The 23,999-nt window shown below is 45.2% G+C and overlaps 1 long non-coding RNA gene across 3 annotated transcripts; it reads right to left on the bottom strand.

The window, feature by feature from the left end:
• Positions 1–1,646: 1,646 nt before the first annotated feature.
• LOC138843504 (uncharacterized) lies at positions 1,647–23,971 on the bottom strand. 3 transcript variants are annotated; one of them, XR_011378269.1, is made up of 7 exons: positions 23,835–23,971; positions 22,543–22,717; positions 13,707–22,151; positions 9,674–9,812; positions 9,074–9,252; positions 5,965–8,841; positions 1,647–5,891 (listed from the first exon to the last, which is right to left on the bottom strand). It is a non-coding gene; the product is annotated as an uncharacterized lncRNA (long non-coding RNA). The 3 variants fall into 3 exon arrangements; XR_011378268.1 differs by having other exon boundaries at positions 5,965–9,252; XR_011378270.1 differs by lacking the exon at positions 9,074–9,252.
• Positions 23,972–23,999: the final 28 nt, after the last annotated feature.

Below are 23,999 nucleotides of genomic sequence, written 5' to 3'. Positions count from 1 at the left end.
CAAAATCACCACAGTAAAACATAAAGATTCTAAAATGTGCTTGAGAGAAATGCCAGATTTCTTTCAGAGAATCTCCAATTAGACTCACAGCAGATATCTCATCAGAACCTTGTAGGCTAGGACAGAATGGTGAGATATAGTCCAAGTCTTAAGAGAAAAAAACTGTCATCCCAGAATATTATACCCTGCAAAGCTCTCATTTATGAATGAAGGTGAAATAATGACCTTCCATAACAAAGAGAAATTAAAACAATCTGTTGCCACCTGTCCACCCCTACAAAAAATCCTTAAGGATGAGTTGCACATAGAAACACATAAACACTGTCATCACTATGGAAGGTGAAGGAATAAAATGGATCAGTAAAAGTTCAAAGAAAATTCGAAGTAAAAAATGGGAATATTTTTGGAAAAATGGCAGGAAAAAGTCATTACATATCAATAGTCACCTTGAATGTAAATGGCCTCAACTCTCCCATTAAAAGACACAGACTGGCTGAATGGATTAAAAAAATCTATTTGCTGTCTACAAGAATCACATCTCATCAAGAAAGATGCATGCAAACTGAAAGTATAAAGGTAGAAAAAGATATGCCATGCCAACAGAAACCAAAAGTAGTTGTTGTAGCCATCCCAATATCAGACAAAATAGACTTTAACACAAAAACTGTTAAAAGAGACAAAGAAGGGGGCTGGTGCTGTGGCAGAGCAGGTTAACACCCTGGCCTGAAGTGCCAGCATCCCATATAGGCACCGGTTTGAGACCTTGCTGCTCCACTTTCAATACAGCTCTCTGCTATAGCCTGAGAAAGCAGTAGAAAGATGGCCCAAGTCCTTGGGCCCATGCACCTTTGTGGGAGACCTGGAGGAAGCTCCTGGCTCCTAGCTTCAGATCAGTGCAGCTCCAGCCATTGCAGCCAATTGGGGAGTGAACCAGCAGATGGAAGACCTTTCTCTCCTCTCCTCTTCCCTCCTCTCCTCTCCTCTCTTCCCCTCTCCTCTCTCTGTGTAACTCTGACTTTCAAATCAATCTTTTTTTTTATCTTTTTTTAAAAATAAACATTGAGTACAGACCGCTCTTTTATTAAATAAATAAATCTTTAAAAGAGAGAGAGACAAAGAAGGGCACTATGTAATGATTAAGGGATCAATTAAACAGGATCATGTAACTACTATAAACATATATGCACCTAAATACAGGGCAACAGGCTATTTAAAAAAATGTTAAAGGCTTTAAAGGGAAACTTAGACTCCAATGCAATAGTAATGGGAAGCTTAAGTACTCCACTTTTAGCAATGGACAGATCAACCAGAAAGAAAATCAACAAGGAAACAGCAGATTTAATCGACGCTATAGACCAAATGGACCTAACAGAGATCTATAAAATTTTTCACCCTACATTCGCAGAATACATATTTATCAGCGGTGCATGGAACTTTCTCTAGGATTGACCACATATGAGGCCATAAATGAAGTTTTAGCAAATTCAAAAAAATCAAAATCATACCATGCATCTTCTCAGACCACAATGGAATGAAGCTGGAAATCAGCAACTCAAGAATCTCTAGAGCATATGCAAACATGGAGACTGAACAACATCTTCTTGAATGAACAGTGGGTCAAAGAAGAAATCAAAAAATTTCTGGAAACAAATGAAGACAACAACATAACATATCAAAACTTATGGGATATAGCAAAAGCAGTGTTAAAAATAAAGTATATAGCAATAGCTGCCTACATCACAAAACTGGAAAAGCATCAAATAAATGAGCTATGTGTATCTCAAGGATCTGGAAAAAACAACAGTAAACCAAACCCAAAACTAGTAGGAGAAAAGAAAAAATTAGAGGAGAAATCAAAACAAAATTGAATAAAATAATACAAAAGATTAGCAAAATGAAGAGCTAGTTTTTTGAAAAAATAAACAAAATTAATACACCATTGCCCAACTAACCCAAAAAAATGGAAAGAGAAGACCCAATTCAATAAAATTAGAGATGAAAAAGGAAATATACAACACATACCACAAAATAAAAAAAATCATCAGAAATGACTATAAAGAGCTCTATACCAACAAACTGGAAAATGTAGAAGAAATTCCTAGACACATATAAGCTACCTAAATTGAGGCATGAAGACATAGAAAACTTAAACAGACCCATAACCAAGACAGAAATTGAATCATTAATAAAGGCCCTCCCCACAAAGAAAAGCCCAGGACTGGATGGCTTTACTGCTGAATTCTACCAGACATTTAAAGAACTAACTCCAATTCTTCTTAAGCTATTCAAAACAATTGAGAGGGAATCCTGTCAAATTCATTCTACAAAGCCATTACCACCTTAACACTTAAACCTGAAAAAATGCAACAGAGGAAGAGAATTACAGACCAATTTCCCTGAAGAACAAACATGCAAAAATCCTCAACAAATTCTAGCCAATTGAATCCAACAGCACATCAGAAAGATCACTCACCCAGGCCAACTGGGATTTATCCCTGGTATTCAGGGATGGCTCAACATTCACAAATCAAACCATGCAATACATCACATTAGTAAAATGCTGACAAAAACCATATGATTATCTCAATAGATAAATGCAGAGCAAGCATTTGATAAAATACAGCAGCCTTTCATGATGAAAACTCTAAGTGAATTGGGGAAAACTTGGAAGCATTCCCACTGAGATCCAGTAACAGACAGGGATGGCCACTCTCACCACTGCTTCTCAATATAGTCCTGGAAGTTTCAGCCAGAGCTTTAGGCAAGAAAAAGAAATTAAAGGGATACCAATTAGGAAAGAGGAAGTCAAAATTCCCTAGCTACAGATGACATGATTCTATATATAGGGGATCCAAAAAATGCCACTAAGACTCTATTGGAACTTAGAGGAGAATTTGGTAAAGTAGCAGGATATAAATTCAACACACAAAATTCAACAGCCTTTGTATACACAGACAATGCCAGCTGAGAAAGAACATCTCAGAATGAACCCATTCACAATAGCTACAAAAAGTCAAATACTTTGGAACAAATTTAATCAAGGATATCAAAGATCTCTACAATGATAATAACAAAACATTACAGAAATAAATAGAAGAAGATACCAAAAAATGGGAAAACCTTCCATGCTCATGGATTGGAAGAGTCAAAATCATCAAAATATCCATTCTACTGAAATCAATTTACAGATTCAATGCAATACTGATCAAAACACCATAGACATTCTTCTCAGATCTAGAAAAAATGATGCTGAAATTCGTATGAAGGCACAGGAGACCTCAAATAGCTCAAGTCATCTTATACAACAAAAATAAAGCCAGAGGCATCACAATACCAGTTTTTGAGACATACTACAACGCAGTTATAATCAAAACAGTCTGGTACTGGTACAAAAACAGATGGATAGAACAATGGAACAGATTAGAAATACCAGTAATCAATCCAAATATCTAGGGCCAACTTATATTTGATCAAGGAGCTAAAGCCAATCCCTGATGCAAGGACAGTTTCTTCCTGAAATGGTGCTGGGAAAACTGGATTTTCACATGCAGAAGTATGAAGCAAGACCCCATCTTACCCCCTTACACAAAAATCCACTCAACATGGATTAGAGACCTAAATCTATGACCCAATGCCATCAAATTATTAGAGAACATTGAAAAACCCTGCAAGACATTAGCACAGGCAAAGAGTTCTTGGAAAAGACCCCATATGCACAGGAAGGCAAAGCCAAAATTAAAAATGAGATTACTTCAATTTGAGAAGTTTCTGCACTGCAAAAGAAATAGTCAGGAAAGTGTAGAGGCAACCATAAGAATGCGAGAAATTATTTGCAAACAATACATCTAATAAAGGATTAACAACCAGAATCTACAGAGATCAAGGAACTGCACACACACACACACACACACACACACACAACAGTTAAGAAACAGGCCAAGGACTTAAACAGACATTTTTCAAAAGAAGCAATCCAAATGGCCAACAGACACATGAAAAGATTTTCAGGATCACTAGCCATCAGGGAACTGCAAATCAAAACCACAATGAGGTTTCACCTCGCCCCAGTTAGAATGGCTTTCATACAGAAATCAGCAAACAACAAATGCTGGTGAGGATGTGGGGGGAAAGGTACCCTAATCCACTGTTGGTGACAATGCAAACTGGTAAAACTACTATGGAAGACAATTTGGAGATACCTCAGGAATCTGAATATATTCCTACCATATGACCCAGCCATCCCACTCCTCGGAAGTTACCCAAGGGAAATGAAATCATCAAATAAAAGAGCTACCTGTATCTCCATGTTTATTGCAGCTCAGTTCAGAATAGCTAAGACATGGAATCAATCTAAATGCCAATCAATGGAAGACTGTATAAAGAAATTATGGGATGTGTACTCTATGGAATACTACATTGTGGTAAAAAAAAAAAAGTATCATTTGCAACCAAATGAATGAATCTAGAAAGCATCATACTTAGTGAAATAAGCCAGTCCAAAAGGGACAAATATCTCATTCTCCCTGATCTGTCATAACTAAAAGAACACCTAAAAGGAAACCTCTGGAAGTGAAATTGACACAAAGAGGAGCAATGACTTGAATAGCCCTTGTCTTGACTTTCGAGAAACAGTTTATGATCTTATTGTTTTTACTATTTTCTTTTTCTACTTAATACCATTGGTTGAGCTCTTTACTTAACATAGAATTAGTCATAGATGTTTAAATCCATTTGAATATAGATCCCAGTAAAAAAAATAAGAAAGGGAAGAGATGTACAGTTCAGCAAAAAGTTCCCATGGATTTACCCCCAAAGGATAAAACTAAAAACTTGCCATGGGACTCCAAATCACATTAAGCTGGGTGGTACTAATGCCATCTTTTTTTTTTTTTCAGGCAGAGTGGACTGTGAGAGAGACAGAGAGAAAGGTCTTTCTTTAACTGTTGGTTCACCCTCCAATGGCTGCTGTGACCAGCACGCTGCAGCCAGCGCACTGCACTGATCCGAAGCCAGGAGCCAGGTGCTTCTCCTGGTCTCCTGGTCTCCCATGTGGATGCAGGGCCCAAGCACTTGGGCCATCCTCCACTGCACTCCCGGGCCACAGCAGAGAGCTGCCTGGAAGAGGGACAACTGGGACAGAATCCGGCACCCTGACCAGGACTAGAACCCGGTGTGCCAGCGCTGCAGGCAGAGGATTAGCCTATTGAGCCACGGTGCCGGCCACTAATGCCATCTTACTAGTCAAAGTGATCATATTAAGTGTGTAACTGATCATATAGATAAGATTGTCAAAGGAATCACATAAATAAGACCAAATGTCTGCTAATAATAGAAAGAATTAAAAAGGAGAGAAAGATACAATGTGGGAAGCAGTCCACATAGCAGACTCATATAATGACAAATGCCCTAAACAGTGCTCTGCCCTAGAATCAGCCCTTAAGGTTTCTGGACCTGGCTGAAAGGCCCATGAGAGAATTTCAGGCATGGAAAGCCAAGACACTGTGGCAAAAATAATGATCTATGTGAAGGATGTCTGTGAATGAGATTCTAGGGTAAAGAAGAGGCTATCAAAGAAGGATGTGCTTTTCTTTGAAGGGAGGAGAGAACTTCTGCCTTGATTATGACCTTGTCTAAATACTGACAGAGTTCATGGACTCAAAATGCTTCCATAGCCTTGGCGGCTCATGTCAAGAGCCTTGGGTGATCACTGACATCATAAATAAGAGTGCCAATTGTTAAATCAACATTAGAGGATTCACTGTGCACTTACTCTTCATGTAGGACCTCTGTTTTTAATGAGTTGTACTATGAGAATTAACTGTAAAACTTGTCTTCAAACAGTACTTTTTACTTTGTGTGTGTGAGTGGGTATAAACCCTTGAAATCTTTAACTGTAAAACTTGTCTTCAAACAGTACTTTTTACTTTGTGTGTGTGAGTGGGTATAAACCCTTGAAATCTTTACTTAATATAGAGTTGGTCTTCTGTATTTAAAGATAAGTAAAAATGGATATTAATGAAGAATGGCATGGGAGAGGGAGCAGGAGGTGGGATGAGATTGGGGGTTGGGGGGTGGGTATGGGGAGAAGAACTGCTATTTTCCTGGAGCTGTACCTATGAAATTTGTATTCATTAAATACAATCTTTCTAAAAAATTCAGAGTATTCATACCATACAAAATACTGGATAGAGTGCATTATGAACACCCTGATGCTAGAGAAGAGCACAGGAGATGGTCATTCATGCAATCACCCTACTAAAAATGTAAAATTATAATTGTGACAGCTGTTATGAAAGGGGAACTGGGCCTGGCTTTGTGGTGTATGGAGTTAAGCTGCCACTTGCAGCACTGGCATCCCATATGAGTACTGGTTCGAGTAGCAGTTGTTCCACTTCTGATCCAGCACCTTCCTAATGTGCTTTGGAAAGCAAGAGAATGGCCCAGGTTTTTTGGCCCCTATGCCCATGTGGGAGACCAGGAAGAAATATTACTATGCTCCTAAGTCTGCATATATATTAAATACATGACACATGTTCACTAAACATTTTTACTAGATTTTATTTAAGGTAAATAGAATTCATGTATTTCACTTATACAGATTTAGGAACATAGTGATACTTCCCACCCTACCCTTCTTCCCATCCACTCTCCCATCCTTTCTCCTCCTTCCTCTATTATTCCCAAGAATTGTATTTATATTGAATCTGTTAAGACTAACTAAAAATAAAATAAAACACTTAAAATAAAAAAAGAAAAGGCAAGCTGAATCACAAGAAGGATTTCAAAAACAAAAAGGGACCCAGCTTACAAACAAAAAACTACAATGGCTTTTCTGTTGTTTAGTGATGATTTGTTTTCCTTCTTTGAAGTTTAGTTTCCTGGTTAAACCTAATTTTATTTTCCTGATCTGAATCTAATTACTTCAGTTTTAATCACAGAAAATAAGCACAATACATAGGAATATATCATTCATATGTTCTTAAATGTCATTATCATTATGTAGAACTTCAACTTGTCCCAATGGCTGCATAGAATGAGAAAAAAAATTCTAAAGGAGTGATGGAGACTGGTTAATCCATTCCCAGAGTTTTTTGTTTTTGTGGTCACTTCTTGTTTCCCGTCAACCAAACATAATTGACCTCAATTTTAAAATACCTGATAATTATTAATCTACAAAACTTAATTACATACCCAAGAATATAAAGAAAATATTATAAATTCACAATGAGAGATAAGGACATTTTCCAACTGCAAATATGCAAGAGCTTCCATATGCTGTCAAATATAATTTGTAGCAGGTCAAAGGGATATACAGAAATACAGATTCATAGCAGTTAACAATTGAAAAAGCTCTTCTTTCCAATGAGATCTATTTTTTTATTTATTTATTTTTGACAGACAGAGTTAGTGAGAGAGAGAGAGAGAAAGGTCTTCCTTTTTCCATTGGTTCACCCCCCAAGTAGCCACCATGGCCGGTGCATTGTGGCAATCTGAAGCCAGGAGCCAGGTACTTCCTCCTGGTCTCCCATGCAGGTGCAAGGCCCAAGCACTTGGGCCATCCTCCACTGCACTCCCTGGCCACAGCAGAGAGCTGGACTGGAAGAGGAGCAACCAGGACAGAATCCAGTGCCCCAACCAGGACTAGAACTCATGGTGCTGGCGCCGCAGGCAGAGGATTAGCCTATTGAGCTGCGGTGCCGGCCTCCAATGAGATTTAGATACATCAAAAAAAAAAAAAAAAAGAAAGAAACACAAATTCTCTGATCTCTATCAATGACATTACTTGTCAAATGTTCAGCCATTACAACAATTTTCAATCTTTTTTGAAATCCATGATGAACCTGTGTTGGCTGTGCACCAAGTAAAATCAAAACAAAACAAAGCCATGAACAAAAGTAGAACCTTGAACTCAATAATACCTGCAGCTCTACTCATTAAATCACCTCTGCCAGAGATTTCTATTGGTTTATCATGGCTCCTATAATGAGTTCAATGGAAATGACTGCCACTTGGGATGCAGCCTGAATTAATTTATATATAGTTTGGATATTGTGGTTTGTAGTAATAACCAATCTCCACAAAACTCAACCATAGAAAAAAGAAATATATATTTTAAAGAAGAAAGAGATAAAAGGAAATCAATAAAATTTGCCCAATCTAATACAATGTTATGGTGGGCTAGTAAAAAAGAAGCAAAAGCCATCATACATATAAATTATCCAACAAAAGGTGGAAACAAATTATGACAATTTTTAATTAATATAAATAAAATATGTCTCATGTTAAAAGAGACTACCAAAGCCTTTCCAAATGAATGTGAAGACTCTAGCCATAGCTCTGTTCACAAAGGAGATGCCTAACACATGAGGGCACCAACAAGTACAAGTAATGTGAAAAACTAGATGTTAAGCTGTTGCCAGTGACACATGAACTTAGGTGGGTGTGTTAGTATCAGAATTTGTGTAAATAAGCAAGTTCAGTGTCATGTATTTATCATAAATTGATTGCTGACAGAGGTTCCAAGACCATTCAATGTGGATAGCAAGTTTATTCTATAAGTGATGTTGGAAAAACTGGATATCCACATGCAGAAGAGTAAATTTGGATTTGCATTTCCTAGCACATGCAAAAATCAATTCAAAATACCCTGAAGACTAAAACATAGTACCTGAAACAGCCAAAGTACTAGAAGAAAGCAGAAAAAGCTCCAAGCTCCATCACATTGGTCTGGGCAATGATTTCTTGGCTATGACCCCAAAGGTAAGCAAAAACAGACACTGTGTTTATGTCAAACTAAAAAGCTTCTGGACAGGAAAGGAAACAATTCACAGAAGAGGCAACCTATGGAATGGAGAAAATATTTTAAAACCATATAAATGATAAGAAATAAATATATAAAATATATAAGAAACTGAAACAACTCAATAGTGAGAAAACAATCAGATAAAAAAGGTAAATAACTTGAACCAATATTTCTCAAAAGATACACAAATGGAAATCAGGTATATATGAAAGGTTGCTTAACATCTCTAATCATGAGATAAAGTCACATTAACACTACAATTAAAATCACCTCTCAAGACTGGAACTGTGGAATGGCAGGTAAATCTGCCATCTGCAGTTTGAGTCCCTACTGCTCCACTTCTGATCCTGCTCTCTGCTATAGCTTGGAAAAGCACCTGCAAGAGAGACCCAGAGGAAGCCCCTGGGTTCTGGCTTCAGATCAGCACCACTCCAGCCGGTTGCAGCCATCTGGGGAGTGAAACAGCGGATGGAAGACCTCCCTCTCCCTTCTCCCTCCTTCCTCCCTCCCTCCTTCCTTCTCACTCTCCCCCCCCCCCGTCTCTCTGCAACTCTGCCTTTTAAATAAATAAATATTTTTTTAAAAAAAATCACCTCACAACTGCTAAAATAGCTATTATCTTTACATTTTTGTTTGGTTTTACTGTATTGGAAAGACAGAAAAACAGAGACAAATGTGTGTGTGTGTGTGTGTGTGTGTGAGAGAGAGAGAGAGAGAGAGAAGGGGGAGAGAGGGAGAGAGAGAGAGGTGTTCCATCTGCTGTTGCACTCTCTAAATGCTGATGACCAGTAGGGCTGGGCTATGGCCAGGAACCTGGAACTCAATGTGGGTCTTCCATGTAGGTGGCAGCACACAACTACTTGTCATTACCTGTTGTCTCCCAGGATGCACATCAGCAGGAGGCTGGATCCAAGGCAGACTTGGGACTCAAACCCTAGGACTGCAATATTGGATGTGGGCATCCCAAGACGCATCTTCAAGGCTGAGCCAAACATCTACCCCAGGATAGCTATTCTCAAATAGAAGAAAGATAATCAAGTGTTAGTGAGGATGTAGAGAAATGAGACCCTTCTGTATTCATTGATTTATTAGTTATTTGAAAAACAGAGAGACAGAAGAGATTCTCATGGCCTGGTTCAATCTGCAAATGCCCTCTTTAAGAAGTTCTGGGAAAAGCTAGGTGCCCAGAACTCAATCTGAGTCTCACACAGGGATGGCAGGACCCAAACACTTGAGCCATCCTCCCAGAATACACAGGAGCAGGAAGCTTGAATTGGAAAACAGCTGGGATTTCAACCCAACTAATCCTGAGATGTGTGCATGCCAAGTGACATCTTACCTCCTGCACTAAATGCTTCCCCTGAGTTGAAACACTAACACATTGTAGGTTAGAATGTAAATTAATGCCACCATTATACAAGACAGGATGGCTGCCCCTCAAAATATTCAAAATAGAAATACCATATGATCAAGCAATACAACTACCAGAACTCTATCTAAAGGAAATGAAATCTGTGGATCAAAGATGTCTGCACTGCCATGTTCATTGCAGCATGATTTACAATATGCAAGATTGAGTCAAATTGAGTATCTATCAATTGCTTAGTGGATGAAAAAAGAGTGTATATACTGTACATGCTGGAATCCTGTTCAGGATTATTAAAGAAGGAAATACTCTAATCTGCAACAACATGGATAAACCTGGAGAAGTTAAGTGAAATAACACAGGTGCAGAAAAAGCAATACTCCATGATCTCACTTAGATGTGGGACCTTAAAAATTAAACTCATAGAAAAAGAGTAAAATAAAATGGAGGCTATCTGAGGCTGTGGAGTAGAGGAATTAGAGAAATGTCACTCAAAGTGTCCAAAATTTCAATGAGACAAGAAGACTAAAGTCAAGACATTCATTGTATGGAATGCATGTAACGATAGTGAATAACAATATATTGTATGCTTTGATACTGCAAGAGTAGAGTTTCAGTGTTTTACTACAAAAAAAGAAAAAAATATGTGCAGTCACAAAATACACACCAAAATATTATCTTGTATGCCATAAACATAAAATGTCTGTCAACTAATAATAAATCTGGGCCCATTTCTAATTATAATATATATACACATATATGTACATATATCCAGTATTGAACCTGTATCAATTTGAAATATAGCTGTGACACTTAAAAGAAAAATGGTAGAAGGGGTCATCAAAGAAGGAGGTACCTTTCTCTGAAGGGAGGAAAGAACTTCCATTTTGACCATGGCCTTGTCTAAAAATTATCAGAGTCAGTGAACTCAGGGGGCTTCCATAGCCTTGACAGCTCATGACAAGAGCCTAGGGTGATTACTGATGCCATAAACAAGAGTGTCAATTTGTTAAGTCAACAACAGGAGTCACTGTGCACTTACTCCTCATGTAGGATCTTTGTCCTTAGTGTGCTGTACATTGAGATTTAATGCTATAACTAGTACTCAAACAGTATTTTTCACTTTATGTTTCTGTGTGGGAGCAAACTGTTGAAATCTTTACTTAATGTATGCTAAACTGATCTTCTGTATATAAAGAGAAACGAAAATGAATCTTGATGTGAATGGAAGGGGAGAGGGAGTGGGAAAGGGGAGGGTTGCGGGTGGGAGGGACTTTATGGGGGGGAAGCCATTGTAATCCATATTCTGTACTTTGGAAATTTATATTAATTAAATAAAAGTTAAAAAAAGAAAAATGGTAGAAAACCAGGAAATGGATCCATTCTCAATTATACAGAGGGATTTTAATATGCCTTTCTTGGATATTTATAGACTAAGCAAATAAAAAAATAAATGAATTTAATCAATTAGTAAGCCTGCTCTCATGGGCACATACAGGAGCCAACAAAGAGAGAGCACATTCACTTCAGAGGTACCTGTATCTGTCCTTAAAGCAGTGCTCAACAATGGAAAGGTAATGAATATGATGCAAAGGTCATTCTCTGAGCAGAGGCAATAAAATCATCTCCCAAAGTCTACATATTAGAACTTAAAGACCATACTTTGAAATGGTTCTCAAGTTATATGGGAACACTTAATACAAGTCAGAATACAAATGAACAGTGATGAAAATTCCACATTTCAACACTTGTGCCATGGTGCTAAGGTAGTACTAGAGTAATCTTTGGAATATTTTTATATATACTGTGCAAATATGAGTATTAGTAGAGCAGAGCAGTGGGGTGGTGCCACAGCAGGTTAAGTAACCACTTGAGACAGACACATCCCATGTCTGAGTGCCTACTGAAATCCATGCTACTCTGCCTCTGATCCAGCTTCCTGCTAATACATCCTGGGGGCAGGGCAAGGGCAGTGGATGATGGCTCAAGTCCTTGGGCCCTTTCCACCTTTTTGGGAGACCCAGATGGAGTTCTGGGATCCTGGTTTCTGCCTGGCCCAGCCCTGGCTGTTGAGGTCATTTAGGGAGTGAAAGATCTCTTTCCTCACAAAGAAATTAAAATGGATGAAATGCTCCAATGAAGGACAGAAATCAGTTGACACTTAGAAACATCACCCACACACCAAGTCAAGCTATATGCATTTAGACATGTTAGTGCGAATATACTGAGTGTTAGCAGCAATATGGAGCAACTGCAAGTCTCATAACACCGCCACTAGCAGTAGAAACTGATGCAACCACTTTGAAAATGTCATAGCAAATTCCAGGAAATCTGCCCTTTGAAAAATATGCATATCTCTAACCCAAGAAGATCCCAATTGTGCAGCTAACAAATGTTTTGATAATTCTCAAAAATTCTTACTCTAGGAGCAACTCACATTTTCTGCACTAAAATTTCTTGTTTACAGTCACAAATGTTTCCTGAATGTCACTGATCAATAAAGAACTGTCTAATGTGCCAGGAAGAAGCAATCTTTTTTAAGATTTTATTTATTTATTTGACAGGTGGAATTACAGGCAGTGAGAGAGAGAGAAGCAGAGAGAAAGATCTTCCTTCCATTGGTTCACTCTCCAAATGGCCACAATGGAGCTGTGTTGCTCTGAAGCCAGGAGCCAGGAGCTTCCTCCTGGTCTCCCATGCAAGTGCAGGGGCCCAGGGACCTGGACCATCCTCCACTGCTATACCAGGCCACAGCAGAGAGCTGGACGGGAAGGGGAGCAGCCGAGACTAGAACCGGTGCCCATATCAGATGCTGGTGCAGCAGGTGGAGGATTAACCTACTGCACCATCGCACCGGCCCCAGGAAGACACAATTATGAACAAGAAAGGGTCTTTGCCTAGAGGGACTCATGGATAACGTCAGCTACCAGAAGTATTTACTAAGGCATATGATGAAAACTAAATTGGAAATAAAGATGAGTTTGCTCAGAGATATGAACACAAGATGCATGGAGATAATTTCCCATGGGTGAGGATATTCACGGAAGGCCTTGAAGGGGTGAATATGAGATTTCTTTGCAAAGAGATTTAGCGGGGGAAGTGGATCAGATTGAGTTTGCACAGCATCATGAAAGGCACAGGGATAAGGAAGTGCATGGTATATTTGAAGGGCACCTGTGGTGACGTAGGAAGCAGCGGGGAAAGCGAACGGGGGCTAAATACCACAACCTATGTGGTCCGAGCAGGAGTCAAAGGGGTGCTTGGAATTCCCAGCACCTCAAACTGTTTTCAGTTCGCTGAAAGAAACGATGGACATTCGCGAGGACATTGCAGACCTACTTCAAGCGGCCGAGTTAACCTGAATGACTCACCGCTTAGACATCACAAGAAACCCCTACTCTTTCCACCGCAAAGCTGCAGGCCGCCTAAGGTGACTACCAGAGCCTGAAGGGAGAAACGTGAAAGGCCAGTGCCTGTGGGGCCCCATGGAACAGCAGAGGGTGCGGCCCTTCACAGGGCGCAAGGGTGTCTCCTTACTCGGGTTTTTATGGGCGTCTCCTTACTCGGGTTTTTATCCGCGTCACTGCTGGCTGTCACCTGCTGCTTCCCAGGGTGAGTAGGAGCAGGACGCTGGAGTCAGAAGGGGACCCGCAGCTGGAGGGAGGCCCTGGGAGGCTGGGCGCAGACGCGGGAGGCCGGCAGCCCAACTGCCATCTTACCCGCCGCTGCGGCTAGCCCCGCCCTCGGCGCTCATCTTAAAGAATTCCTGACTCCTTCCAGTCAGCTGTCAAACCAGTAGCATGGATTTTACAATAAAAAGATGGCAGGATCTCCCTAGGTCTGTATGAAGTATGCTTACACAAATACAAAATCCTCACGGACAACAATTTAATATCTTAAATATTTATTTCAATCATCTACTTGGATTCTTGGGTTACATGCAACAGATATCTACTCCAGGACCACGGCTGTGAAACGTGTGTGTGGAAGGCTCAGCACTGGGAAAGTCGGCCCTTACCGTTATCAACCAGAACCCGAGCCTGGGGAGGAAACTCCAGGGTTCAGCCAGGGCCCCGCTGAAAGCGATGCATTGACCAAAATCAATCCAATCGGACAATTTTCAGAAGACTGCAGGGCTGTTCCCTTGGCAGGAGTACTCCGCGCAGGTCCAAGCTCCCTGAGCCCAAGTGCCCAGCCATAGTCACCCCAGGAGGACACTTAGAGCTTAGGGGAAGGCCATGGGGCTTCTCCAGACTGCACTGTTGTCCATTGGCTGCTGCTGCTGCTTTGAGCATGGGTTACCCTGCCATTTCTGAATAATGGTTGTATTTGGCTCCTAGAGACAGGAGCTCTGAGTCCCCACACTGACTATGAGCCCCAGACTCCACTTGAGATTTGGAGAAGGGAGGGGCCGTTGGACCCTACCTATGGAGATGGCAGCAGACTCAGGCATGTGACCCATGGCTTTGGCAGTGAGATGAAGATGCACAGAGTCCAGTCCTGGCTCCAGGATTGCCTCCAATGAGTCCTTCCCTGACGCTGAGCCTCCCTTGTCCTCTACAAAGGGATGCACATGTGTCCTGAGCAGGCTGGTGACAGTGAAGCAGAGAGGATGGATGCCAGCCCCTGCCCTTCTCTGATTCCTGCTGCCCCTTTCTGAAAGCTGAGCTTAGCAGAAGGGCCCTTGGAGGGAGGCAGGGAGTCCACTGCCCTGGCTGAGGTCACACAAGCACTTGGCCAGGCCTCTCACCATCTGCCCCTTCAGGGCGATGGAGGAATGCAGGCAGTGCCAGGACCATAGTAGCCAGGTCCTTGGCTGGAGAGGCCATCTAGGGCTGGCTTGGGGATGGAGACACGCAGCCAGGCCACAGACCACTTTCAGTAGCCACAGGAACCACATTTAAGGACCTTACAAGAAAAGACTGCTAAAAGGGAGGGTTGTGATGAAAAATTACACAACAGGAGCCCGTGGAAGGGAAAGACGCATGCTTCTCTAAAGACCTGCACCCCAGCCGTGTCATCAGACCCAGCCTCCAGGCTTCTGCTCTAGGTCTCCTCGTCCCCATTCAGAATCGATGGAGTTAATCCCATTGGGTGGAGTGTGGGTCCAATGTCAAGCAAGGACAAATCAGCCATGGCAAGGGCTGGGCCACAAAGCACAGAATGAGTCTAGTTCATCCCAGAAAAGGGAGGATCTGTTGGCGGGGCAATCACTGACAGGCTGGAGGTTGACAGGACGCCCCCTTGCCCTGCAACCAACTTTGACAACCAATCCAAGCTGGAGAAAAGTAAATTGGGACCCTGCTTGTATTCCCAGGCCCCAGGGAAAGTGCCCAGGGTAGCACGGTCTCTCCCCTTTGGGGAAATCTACCCCTAACTGCTGCCTTCTGGGCTTGGGACCGGGTCATCTCTCCCCTCCCAGGAGGAGGATACGCGAACACACCCACAGCCCGGCACACAGCGCACCGCAGCAGCCACCTGCCTTCCTTCTAGTTGTGGCCACTTGGCTTCCGCAGAGCTTGTGGGTCACCTTCGTGGCCGCCTGGGACCCACAGCACCGGAATCTGCAAGACCCCCGGGGAGAGCATGGACGGCAGCACCCGCCTGTCCCATCAGCCCTTGGAGCCAGTGCCCAAGCAGCTTCGCTGAAGGTGAAGAGGGAGGGTCTCACGGAAGGGAGCTGCACCTCAGACTGAGGGACCCTAGCCGGCCTGGGAGACCCTGGCCAGCGAGCCATGGTGGGGACCCTGGGATGGGCCTGTGGCAGCTCCGGGCGACCGCATGTCTGGACAGAGGATCACTGGGACTTGATCTCCTCCTACTTTGTCACAAGAGCCACCAGGTAGGAGGAGGATCCCGGGACCCCAGGCCTGGGCACGAAGCTTGACCTGGGGCTGACCTCTCTTCCTTACTGCATTTCCCCTTTCTTTAGCCTTTCAACAATGCCTGCCCCCAGCTCCTTTGCTTTTGAGGTAGGTCTCTGATCCTGTTACTGGGTAGAGACCCTGACTTTACAGGAGCGCAGTCGGCACTTTGGGCCCAACTTGGATACTCAGCTTTAAAGAATTAACGTGTAAAAACAAAATTTAAAACCATGTTGAGGTGTAAAATTTATTAGTTTGAATAACTACAGCACAGAATTTCCTGTTCTTGAAACACCACAGAGTAAACCCCAAGAAGCTTTTGTTTCATAAACAATTTCATTTCTCAGAGGACTTGCTACATGCAAGAGATACATACAGATATCTCCACTATTTTTTTTTTGACAGGCAGAGACAGTGAGAGAGAGAGAGACAGAGAGAAAGGTCTTCCTTTCCGTTGGTTCACCCCCCTAATGGCCAATACGGCCTGCATGCTGCAGCCAGCGCGCTGCGCCAATCCTGTCGCTCCCCCATTCGCGGAGGAACGACACAGGACCCTGCGCTGTTCTTTCGTCTGCTCGTCCCTTCCTGGGTTTGCTGCTAGTCCTTCCCGGGTTGGCTGCCGACCCCTCCACCTCCGTGGAGGGGCGGCTCCCCCTGCCACTTTCCCCACTTCTGCGGAGGAGTGGCACACCGCCGGCCAGCTCTCTCGGGGGCTGCTCAGATGTTATCCGGATGTCCCTGGTGCATGTTGTCTCTCTCCTCCTTTATAGTCCTCTTCCACCGATCCCAACTCTGCCACCCACACGCCGAGCACGCTGCTCTCCTCCAATCAGGAGCAGGATCAGCTCCTGCAGCTTACCAGTCAAGTTGGCGAGAGGCAGCTGCGTAGAAGTTGTTTGGTCTCTTTCTCTCAGCGCCATATTGTGGGAGAGCAGATGCATAGAATAAGTCTTAATTCCAGTAACTTAGTCTAGTCCGAGTTGCTCCCCACAAATCCGAAGCCAGGAGCCAGGTGCTTCTGCCTGGTCTCCCATGTGGGTGCAGGGCCCAAGCACTTGGGCCATCTTCCACTGCACTCCCAGGCCACAGCAGAGAGCTGGACTGGAAGAGGAGCAGCAGGGACAGAATCTGGTGCCCCAACCGGGACTAGAACCTGGGGTGCCAGCGCTGCAGGCGGAGGATTAGCCAAGTGAGCCATGGCGCCAGTCGATATCTCCACTATTGTGACACGTTTTTAACTCAATATTTTTCTGTCATGCAGAGGTATATGTACAGAATGTTTACTCCCTATTGTTTTAACAGACTACTGCGACTGGGTAATTTGTCATGAACATAATTTATTGGCACAAGTTCTGGAGGCTGGCCAGCAGAAGATCAAGACAAGGGGCTGCCATTTGCAAATGGCCTTCTTTCTGCATCTTCCCATGCCAGAAAGTGGGGGGGGGGGGTAAGAGCAGGTGAGAGATTGGGAATGAGAGCAAGAAAGAAAGAGACCACCACATCCTTTAGGTTTCCACAGTCACAACCCCACTACTTTGATAATCCACTCTAGAATTCATGGCCTAATCAGCATGCATTAGGTCCCTCATCCCAACACTGTTGTGTTAATGGATGCAATTGCCAACACATGGTTTTTGTGGGACACATACAACTACAGCATACAGGGAGGAAACAACTTACAAAGCAGATAAATTAGGAATAAATTGGTTTTTCTTTAAATTTTATTTATTTGACAGGTAGAGTTACAGACAGTGAGAGGGAGAGACAGAGAGAAAGGTCTTGCTTCTGTTGGTTCACCCCCCAAATGGCCGCTACAGCCGGAGCTACGCCAATCCGAAGCCAGGAGCCAGGTGCTTCTTCCTGGTCTCCCATGCAGGTGCAGGGACCCAAGCACTTGCGCCATCTTCCACTGCCCTCCCAGGCTACAGCAGAGAGCTGGACTGGAAGAGGAGCAACCGGGACTAAAACCCAGCACCCATATGGGATGCCGGTGCCACGGGCGGAGGATTAGCCAAATGAGCCACGGCACTGGCCCCTAAATTATTTTTATTCTAAAGGAATGTTTCATCACATTAACTCTTGAATCCCACAGATTTTTTTTTTTAACAGACAGAGTGGACAGTGAGAGAGAGAGACAGAGAGAAAGGTCTTCCTTTTGCCATTGGTTCACCCTCCAATGGCCGCCGAGGCCAGCATGCTGCAGCCAGCGCACCGCGCTGATCCGATGGCAGGAGCCAGGAGCCAGGTGCTTTTCCTGGTCTCCCATGGGGTGCAGGGCCCAAGCACCTGGGCCATCCTCCACTGCACTCCCTGGCCACAGCAGAGAGCTGGCCTGGAAGAGGGGCAACCGGGACAGAATCCGGCGCCCCAACCAGGACTAGAACCCGGTGTGCCGGCGCCGCTAGGCGGAGGATTAGCCTAGTGAGCAGCGGCGCCGGCCAAATCCCACAGATTTTTGAGATGGTTGCAGGATTAGTGTTTTAAGGACTTTCAGGTGAAACTGCTGCCTGCCACACAGGCATCTGATAATCAGAGTGCAAATTCCAGTCCTGGCGGCTCCACTTCCAGTCCAACTCTCTGCTAACGTACCCTGGAAGGCAGCAGAAAACGGCCCATGCCTCTCACATGGAATTCTGGGCTCTTGGCTTTGGCCTGGACCAGCTCCCTCTGTAACTCTGCCTTTCAAAAAAGTAAATCTGAATATAAAAAAAATAGGAAGCATTTTTTCCAACAAAACTCGGTAGAGAGTAGTACTCAAATCAACAGGGTCGTCCTCCAGATCTACTGAGTGTCAGTTCTTTACAAAGTATAGGGAGAAAGCAGAAACAACCAGCAGATTCAGACACTAATATTATCGTATCTGCCTTCCTGAAAAGTTCTGCTTACAAAATGCAATGAGGCTGGAAGCAGAGCAGCCACGTTTTGTAACGACAGATAAATTAACTGCAGTGCGGTGCTGGGGGAGGGGGGGGACCGAGCCAGATGCATATATATATACACACACCAGACAGACAAATCAACCCCAAGGACACGGGGCAGTGTGTGTGTGGCGGTGGGGGCAGCACCATCCAGACAGCAGGGAGGGCCAGGGCGAGGCAGAAGGCAACTTGTCCCCCGCACCCCACACCCCACCAGTGCGGGGTCCTGGGACGACCCCACGGGGCCTTCAGGGCAGGGAGCAGCCAGGTTGGGCAGAGATGGCACAGCTGGTGGGCCGGAAGCCCAGCACCACAAGATGGCTCAGCCCGATGTGGGGGCTGGGGGCTGGGGACTGGACCATGGCGGCCGTGGGAGCCCCTGGACGCTGCAGAAAGAGCCTTACTCTGGGTGAGAAGGGGCCGCGGCTGGTGGGGGGGGGGGTCTCTCCCTGAGCTGAGCCTGGGCGGTGGGCTGTGCCGGGGACCCCGCCAGCTTCTTCTGATGCACCTGCCGCCTTGCGGCGGCGGCGTCTCTGGGCAGCACGGAGAGCGCAGGGGGCCGGCTCTCAGCCCTGACTCCCGCGGGAGGAGAGTGAATCATACAGTGAGTCACTGAGACACTCCGAGGCCTCCAAGCCGGAAGGCCCCCACTGGCCGCCCTGCCTTCCTTGACCACGCAGACGTGCTAGGGGTGCGGCTGCCCCGAAGGCTGGGGGACCGGCGGCTGGGCTCCAGGCTCCGCTTCCAGTCCACGGGCAGGACCAGGGGGTTCCACGGGCAGGGCCAGGGGGGTCCTGGGCAGCCCCTCCAGCTGTCGAGGCGAGCACAGGAAAGGGTCGGCAGAGCTGCCCGCTGCCTTGGTGTTGGGGAAAGTCCAGTTCTTGGCCAGCTGCACGGGGGGGGGAGGGGGGGGTGTTGGGCCTGGGTCTTCACAGGGATCCTCGGGACCCTTCAGATGGCCACGGTGGCTCGGGGCGGCCGGGAGCAGCGCCGGGAAGGCAGGCAAGCTGGGGTGCCGCCCACTCACCAGGAGCTCCTCTAGGCCGGCACCTCCCGCTCCAGGGTGTGGGCAGGGCGCGGGACTCTGGTGAGGGCGGGGGCCGGGCTGGGGGCACCCCGGGAGGGAGCTCCAGCTCCAGCCATGGAGGCTTGGTCTTGGGAAGATTCTTGCTGGGCGTCCCGCAGCTGCCATGGTCTGGGGGTGGGAAGGTGCCGATGCCACTGGCCAAGGTTCCGGTCAAGGAACCACAGGCTGTGAAGTGTGAGGCGGGCACTGCCTCGGCCAGGCTGTCCTGCTAGGGGGTCTCCCGGCCGCCCTGGCTCGCTGCTTGGCTTCCCGGGAGGTTTCCCGCAGCCCTGGAGTGGGCCCACAAGGCCATTGCGGGGCCTGCAGGCCGGCCAGGGGTTCTTGGGGTTGGAGGTCACCAGGGCTGGAAATCGTACTCAGGCCTGGGGTCCTGCCAGCTCTTTGGCGGCCCGGCGTGGGGCCCCAGGCTGGGCCCCAGGGCCGCGGGTGGGCCCTGCTACTCAGGTAGACTTTCTCCTCCTCCAGCGCCCGCCGCAGGTCTTCGGCCTTGGCTACCAGCGTGGGGATGTTGAGACTCTCGGCTTCCAGCTCCCGCACTTCCATCTTAACCTCCTTGCGGAACGGGGAGACCCGCCGGCCCCCTCCTTGCCCTTGGGGGCCTCTGTGCGGCGGTTCAGGGCTGGCAGTTTGCTCTTCTTCAGGCCGAACCAGCTGGAGATGCTGCTGGTGTTGTGATGCTTGACCTCAGGGCCCGGGGCCCGGTCTTGGCCCTGGAGCTGTAACACGTTCTCCTCGATACCTTTCATCACCTTCTCCTCAATGGCCGAGTGTGGGGCCGGCACCTCGGGCCCTGGCCGGGGTCAGCGGAGTCTGATGCCGGGGCTGTGCCACCGCCGCTGCCACCGCTTGCAGTCTGTCCAAGGCGGGCCCTTGCCCTTGTCAGGCTTTGGGCTCCTTGGCGGCCAGGGAGGCCCCAGGCCGGGGCACCACCTTGGTGGGGGTCTTGGAAGGCAGCTTCATAGGGCTGCTGTGAGGGCTCTTATTGGGAAATATTCAGAGAGCTGAATCTGAAGCATAGCAGGCAGGACTCCAGTCAGCACTCTGTTAGGGGATTCCAGCATCATAACAAGTTGCTTAGCCAGCTGTGCCCCAATCCTTGCCCTCACCAAGCCCTGTAACAAGGGCACCTAACCTCATTCAGGAAGGATTGAGGATAAACTTTGAACATTACTTTTTGTAGAGGACAAAAACATTCCAACCATAGCAGAGATTGTGGAGGTCATTCTCATAAAATGCAGTTGGACATATACGTTCAGAGGAGTCATTGTCAAGGAGCTAGGGAGAAATGTATCCATTGTAATGTGGATCTCTTTTTACCTTTCTAATATAAGTGCATGTAAGTTAAACTGCTTCTTCAAAGAAGAATCATGTGGGAACTTCCTCAATTTATTCTCTTTCCTCCTACTATGACACAGACTCTCTGGTGGCTCTGATGTTGCCATGATGAAAATATATTAGTGGTAGGCACATATACTACTCTACTGTGCTCTGGTGTTTTAAAATCTCACTGGTGGAGAGATAGGTTTTAGAATTATATTCCCATTTTTGTAAAAACTGCAAAAACTTTCTGAAGGATTCCAGTGGCTTTGTAAATACTGTAAGGTAGTACACATCTGCATCTTTAATCAGTCAGATTCCCATGTGGGAAAACAGAAATCATTCAAAGTATTTTAACCAGACACCAGTTACTACAGAGAAATGGTTACACAGATAATGGGGGTAGAAGAGCAAAAGGGGAAAGTGAAATTAAAATAGAAACTCCTAACTGCAAGTGGCTACCAGTCTTAAAGCTGGTATACATAAGAGAGAAGGTTGTATTGTCAGCTCAAAAGCAAGGCCACTACTACGATGCCACATTGGGGGTTTGAGGAAAGGAGCAACAGCTTTAACTGACTGTGGGCTTTGTACAGGACATAGCCATTCCCTTGGATGCCAGAGCAAAGTAAAAGTAAAGAAAAACAATACTTTCCATTGTTCCACCTTCTGATTTCCTCCCTGTTCCTCCTGTAGGCACAATCTTACTGGAAGTCATCTGTCAGGGAAAGGTGTGAAATGTATGTAGCTTGCAGACACCCAGCCCAACCATCATCTTGCAGCAGCTGTAGGTGAAGTACTGGAATGAAAGACCACAGTCAATTAACTGAAATAGTACCTTTCCAGGAAAAAAAAAATTTCCTTACACAATATACCTCCATAAAGAAAAGCTGAATTATTTAATCTTTGATTTCTGCTAGGATCTAAGCTCTAACATAGTGCTTGTCATATAAAATGTTCAATAGCAGTAAAGATTTGTGTAAACAAATGTCCATTACCATCATTGCTGAATAGTTTAAACCAGTTTACTACTCAAATAATTAGCAGGTAAGACGTCCAACTGATTTTTGGGTATTTATTTTTCTTTGAAACACAGATACACAGATGCCCACAAATTTCCAGATGTCCACAACAGACAGGGCTGGGTCGGGCTGAAGTCAGCTTCTCAGAACTCCATCCAGATCCCCTACCTGGCTGACAGGGACTCCACTACTTGAGTCATCATAGCTGCCTGCCAGGGTGCACATTAGGAGAAAGCTGAAATCAGAAGGGAAGCTGGGATTCCAAATCAAGCACACTGATGTATGATGCAGATGTCCCAGGTAGAGTCTTAACTGCTATGCCAGAGGCCAAAGTGCCACCAATCTGTAAAGAAACATACATTAACTCATATTTTCAAAAATGTGTTATGGCATATGCTCCCTGGAAATTAATTTTTTAAAAATATTGCTACCATTACTCAAGAAATTTTTTAGAACACCTCTTTTAAAATTTTCTTTCAAAACCAGATCAGGGGGCCAGTGCTACAGCACAGTAGGCTAATCCTCCACCTGCAGCACTGGCATCCCATATGGGTGCTGGTTCTAGTCCTGGCTACTTCTCTTCCAAGCCAGCTCCCTGTTACGACGTGGGAAAGCAGTAGAAGATGGCCTAAGTGTTTGGGCCCCTGCACCCGTGTGGGAGACCAGGAAGAAGCTCCTGGCTCCTGGTTTCAGATCGACCCTGCTCCAGCCATTGCAGTCGTTTGGGGAGTGAACCAGTGGATGGAAGACCTTTCTCTTTCTCTTTCCCTCAAACTGTAACTCTATCTCTCAAATAAACAAATAAAATCTTAAAAAAAAATGAGATCATGAGGTATATATAACACACATCATGCCAGATGCCATTTATTCTTTCAATTTTCACAACTCTGTGAGTAGGTACTCTTATTACTCCTATTTTACCAAAAACCAACCAACCAACAAACAAAAAACCCTATGGCTCAGGAGGTAGTTGACTAGCCAAGGTCACTCAGGTAGTGAGAGGCCAGGCTTCAATTCTGGGCAAGCTGAGTTTGTGCTTGCAGTTAAAAATGAGTCCTGGGGGGCAGGCATTGTGGTCCAGCAAGTTAAGGCATCGCTTCTGAAGCCAGCATCCCGAATGAGCACTAGCATGCCAGCTACTCCACTTCTGATTCAGCTCCCTGCTAACAGGCTTGGGAAAGCAGTGGAAGATGGATGAAGTGCTTGACGCCCTGTCACCCACGTGAGAGACCCTAATGGAGTTCCGGGCTCCTGCTTTGCAGCCATTTGGGAGTGAGCAGATGGGTGGAAAATATTTGTTTCTATAATTCTGCCTTTTAAACGATTAAATACATCTTAAGGAGAAAAAGGGTGGGGGGACATCTGTCAAGCTTTAAAACATCACGGGTGTCAACTAGGGAATTAATGGAAAAGCCAATCAATATTTCAGAACAGTATTTTAAACCATACTGATGACCTACCAAAGAGAGAGAAGTGAAAAACGATTGTCGATGGTCCCATGGCGGACCACCAAAGAGCATTTCTGGGCGGCGCTCAGAGGCCAAAAGGCTTGAGACCCCTCTAGCGCAGCAACGCCTCTCATTGGGTCCTTTCCAGGTGGCGTCAAGTTGCAGGCGTCCGATAGG

Source organism: Oryctolagus cuniculus, chromosome 8 (genome assembly GCF_964237555.1).
Source record: "Oryctolagus cuniculus chromosome 8, mOryCun1.1, whole genome shotgun sequence".
Taxonomy (NCBI): Eukaryota; Metazoa; Chordata; class Mammalia; order Lagomorpha; family Leporidae; genus Oryctolagus; species Oryctolagus cuniculus.
This window is presented reverse-complemented; position numbering and strand designations above follow the sequence as displayed.